At 58.9% G+C, this 4,466-nt stretch overlaps 2 long non-coding RNA genes across 2 annotated transcripts; one reads left to right on the plus strand and one right to left on the minus strand.

Annotated features, from left to right (window-relative positions):
- The first annotated feature begins 1,530 nt into the window (after window positions 1-1,530).
- LOC113999190 lies at window positions 1,531-3,262 on the plus strand. Its single transcript, XR_003544778.2, has 2 exons — window positions 1,531-1,833; window positions 3,040-3,262. It is a non-coding gene; the product is annotated as an uncharacterized LOC113999190 (long non-coding RNA).
- LOC120324192 lies at window positions 2,350-3,708 on the minus strand. The gene is made up of 2 exons (XR_005565298.1): window positions 3,300-3,708; window positions 2,350-3,154 (listed from the first exon to the last, which is right to left on the minus strand). It is a non-coding gene; the product is annotated as an uncharacterized LOC120324192 (long non-coding RNA).
- Between the last annotated feature and the right edge of the window lie 758 nt (window positions 3,709-4,466).

The raw sequence follows: 4,466 nt of genomic DNA on the forward strand, positions 1-4,466 counted from the left end.
TCACTCGGAGTGGGTCTGGGTCATCCGCGGACCGAGAGAAAATCACGGCGGTTCGGGAGACCGCGCTCGGCCGTCCCCAAACTCTCTTAGCTCAGATGCCGGGGTGCCGGGATGGGGGGAGAGGAAGAGGGGAGAGGAAGAGGGAGGGAAGCTCCCCCTGCCCTCGGGGCTTTGGGAGAAACTCCCACCCCGCAGCCGGCCTTTGGTGTACCCGCGCCCCCAGCCCCAAGCAGGAGCTGGACCCGCTCCCGGGGCATCCTCCACCCGGCCCCGCAGCTCTGCCGCCCCCAGCCCATAATAAAGACGCTTTGAGAGTCCCCCCTTCCCCCCGCGTCCGCCCCCCGCCCCCCCGTGCCCCCCTTATTTTTTTTTATTATGGTTTTCTTACCGAGTCCAATAAATCGCGCGGCTCGTCTGGCCTCAGACGTGTTCAGCAACTCAAGCCCCGCCGCTTTTGTTCCGCCAAGTCTCACATTGTTTGTCCGGCTGCGGGGCCGGCCCCGCGCGGCGCGGGAGGCTGCGGGGGCTTCGCGGGGGCTTCACGGGGGCTCCGCGGGGGCTCCGTGCCCCGGCCCGGCCGCGAGTGCGGGGCGGGGGTGGATGAGCGATGGTCGGCCGGCAGAGTCCGGCCCGGCCGCTCCTCGTTCTTTCTCTCGGGTTCCCCCTACTTCTTCACCCAGCTCGGGGCGTCTGTCGGCGGGGGATGCTCCCGTATGGGCAGTGGGTCCTTTCTGCGCTGCCCTCTCTGCCCTGCTCTTCATCCTGCACTGCCTGCCCTCCCTGCATTACCCTGTCTGCACCTGCCTTCTCTGCCTGCACTGCCCTCCTTGCCTTCCCTCCTTGCCTGCCTACCTGCCCCTCCTGCCTGCACTGCTCTCCTTGCCTACCTGTCTGCATTGCTCCGTCTGCCCACCTGCCCTCCCTTCCTGCTCTCCCTGCCTGCCTATCTTGCCTTCCCTCCCCTGCTCTCTTTGCCTGCCCGTTCTGCCCTGTCCTCACCTGTCCTACCCTCACCTGCCCGCCCCCGGCCCGACTCGCCCCCGGGTCCCGCGGCCCGCGGGTCTTCACGGTGGCCCCGAGCCCGGAGCCGCCGCCGGAGGAGCGGGGGCCGTGCCCGGCGTAAGGATATATAGGAGCGGCCGAGGAGCCTCCACGTAGCCGATACGTAAAGTGTACGTGTGAGAGTCAAAAAAAGTTGGGATGCAAATGCGGGGCCGGCTCCATCGCGAGGGGAGGTTCGGGAGGGGGGCTGGGGGAAGGGGGGAGCCGCGCTATTTCCAAGCTTCCTTAACCTCTGGATTGCTCGAAATCGATCAGCAAAGCGCAGCAAGCCTGGCAATTAGGAGCTCATTACCATATATGCAAATATGGCAACCTCTCTCCTCCGCAGCCACGGAGGCGCGGGGGGCGAGAGAACCGCAGCAGGGTTTGGGGTGGGGATTGGGGTGATGCGTGCGGGGGAACGGGGACAAGGAGGGGAAAAGGTTATTTGGGGGTATTTGGCGGGTTTTAAAAGAAAACGGCGAGGTCGCGGGGGCAGAAGGAGCTCGGGAGTGGAGGGGGGGCGCAGACACGCGCGCCCGGGGCCCGCGTGGCTGCTCCGAATTCGCTCCTTAAATCAAATAAAATTTTTCTCCCTTTGAAACAAACTCCGAGCGAGCAGCACGGCCTGGCTGGGGTGTGTGGGGGGGTCCCTCCGCCGACCGAGGAGCCCCCAAAAACCGCACGGTTCCCGCAGCATATATCGGGGATAAGCCGGTACTTCGGGGACACGCGGGGGGCCGGGGCAGGGGCCGGACGGCTCCAGCTCCGCTCCGAAGGAGTGTTTTAAAGGTAATTCCTGACTCCTTGCATTTTATTAATAAAAAACCCCACCATAAAGCGGCGATCCCAGGCGCACGCACTCGATAGCGGGTTTCCTTGTTACCTGCGATTTTATAAGCATCGTAGGGTTTTTTGCTTAATAAGCACGGATTAGGGGCAAAGTCTCCCTGGCATTTCCTGAAGGCTGATTAAAGCCGGGGGGTCATGGCAGGAGCAGCGCGGGGAGCGGGTTTTTTCCGCGGTGTGGCTCGGGGTGGGGGCATCGCAGCGTCTCCCTCAGTGGCACATCATGAAGTTCCCCCCGGCTTCCCCCTCGACTGGGGAATTGACTTTGTTTTCCTCCTTCCACAAACCCTAATCACGGCGTATTAAAGAAGAATAATGCCCGTTTCAAGCTGGGCTCCAATATTCTACCCTGCTCTAGATTATTTTTAATTTTTCCCGCAAATAAATAACATTTTCTCTCTTTCAGCCGCCACCCAAACCCCCAAATAACGAGAAAGAACTGAAATCAGGAAACGATTCCTTAGTCTGAGCGTGTTTTGCGGCTTGGTTTAAATACTAAAAATATAGAAAAAATAGTCAAAGTGAACAAAACATTCCCAAGGGCTCTGGGGGGCATGGGGGTGGCAGCAGCCCAGCCCCGGGGACACCGCAGCATCCCCGCAAGCCCGGCCGGCTCCGTGTGCCCGAGCCCGGGTTATTCCTGCTTGCAAGCGCAACAGTCGTGGGGACAGAGTTAATTGCGTGGATCTTTTTCCTTCTTTCTTTCCAGTTTTTCGAATTTATTCTTATTTTATTTTATTTGGGGAAAGCTCTTTTCAGCCGTTGCATTCGCACCTCGGCAGCTGAGCCGCTTTTCTCAGCCCCGTCTGGGTCGCTGCTCTCTGCGTTCCTCTACCCTCTCCCTCTTTAATTCCCGAGTCACCAGGATTTATTTTTACAATAATAAATTTTTTCCCATTCATTTTTTTATTCCGAATGGCCAGAACCGGGAACAGCCGCGGCCCCGGGCAGAGGGACCGTCTGTCACCCCGAGCATCTCCGTCCGTCCCATTCTATAGTTTGATTTGGTTATTATTTATATTTGAGGAATTCAGCCGCCTGTTCCTGCAAACCTCCCGTGAGCTTCGAAATGCAGAGAACACTATTTAGAAAGGAAATTAAAAGAATTAAAATTCCTTTTCGGTTTCCTCTCTCTTGGCAAATTCACAGCTACCGACGACCAACGAGATGAAGCGTTTTCCCTGCAGAAATCATCACTCCAGCTCCGAGACCCTCTGGCATCACTTCCCCGCCCGCCAGCAAGGACGGCGGCTTCGCCCACCAGCTTATGCAAAAAAAAAGAAAAAAAAAAAAAGGTGGATTATTGTTTTTTCCCTCCTTATCCCGAAGTAACAATTAAAGAAAGTGGGGACCTTTGCCTTCTGCTGGGACAGACCTTGAATTTTTTTTTGGGTGCCGCTCTATCTTACCTAATACTGAACTTTAAAGAGGAGGGGTTGGAGCAAAGAGAGAGAGAAATTTTTTCGGAATTCCCTCGGCATTGCAGGCTCCTCCAGTGGAAGGTACGCAGCCTTTCCCTCCAGCCCGTTTTGTGCCCGTCTCATCTCACATTTATTTTTCCAGCGCCAGGCGCTGCCACAGGGCAAAGAAAGGGTCGTTAGTGCCGCAAAATGGGCGCTTTAAACTTATTTTTAAAGCGAGTTTCTGCCGGAAGGCAAATCCCGGGCTGCGGCGGCGGGGGCGGTCAGTCTCGGATAATCCAGGAGGATTTTCACCTCGGAAAACCGGGATTTTCGGCGGTGGGTGTCCCGGGGGAGGCAGACGGGCAGGGACCCGCGTAACCCCCGCCGCCGCTCCCGGTCCCGCGGCACTTGGGCTCCGCGGAGGCCGCGGAGAAGCCGCCCCCACAACCCCCTGCCCCCGCAGGGAGCCGCCCAGCCCTCGCACCCGTAAAAAAATGCAAAAACCCCTCCCTAAAACCCAAAGAAAACTCGCAAGTCCGCCCGGAAGGGTCTGGTTTGCAGCGCGCAAGGCGAGGAGGGTCCCCAACCTGGTGCAGCCCTCCCCCCCCCCGGGTTTTATTTGTAAGTCTTTGCAAGGTACCACAGCGCTGTGGGTGCAGCTCTGTCCTCCCAGCCCCTTCCCCACCCCCTGCCACGGTGAGACCCGGGGAGAGGTCACACACATCGGGGGGGGACGTGATTCGACAGCAACACCCCCAAAACTGCTCAGAAACCCTCGGGGTGTGCATAAACCCCGCGTGTGCTGCCCTATCCAAGTGTACCCGCCTCGTGTGTGCCCTGTGTGTGCGTGCCCTGTGCACGAAGGGTGTGTGTACCACAGGTGTGGCACACGGAGGCCCCGGGCAGGGTGGGGGCACGGTGGGATTTCCACCCAGCTGCACGGGGCACACTCCAGCTCCATCCACCCAAGCAGATCCGGGCTCCCTCCTTGCAAGGCTCCTGTAGGGAGATACAGACACTCCCTCTGCCCCTGTGAGTGTGGAGGTGCAAAATAGCCACTGCGAAACGCCCTGCCTGCAGCCCTTCCCTGCTTGGGGAAGAGCAGTGGGTGCTCCCTGTGCTCACTGGTGGGTGCTGGACACCAGCGAGCGCCTCTGAGGCTGTGCAAGGTGC

This window comes from Pipra filicauda, unplaced genomic scaffold (genome assembly GCF_003945595.2).
Source record: "Pipra filicauda isolate LSUMZ 115617 unplaced genomic scaffold, ASM394559v2 scaffold453_size531900_pilon, whole genome shotgun sequence".
Lineage (NCBI taxonomy): Eukaryota > Metazoa > Chordata > Aves > Passeriformes > Pipridae > Pipra > Pipra filicauda.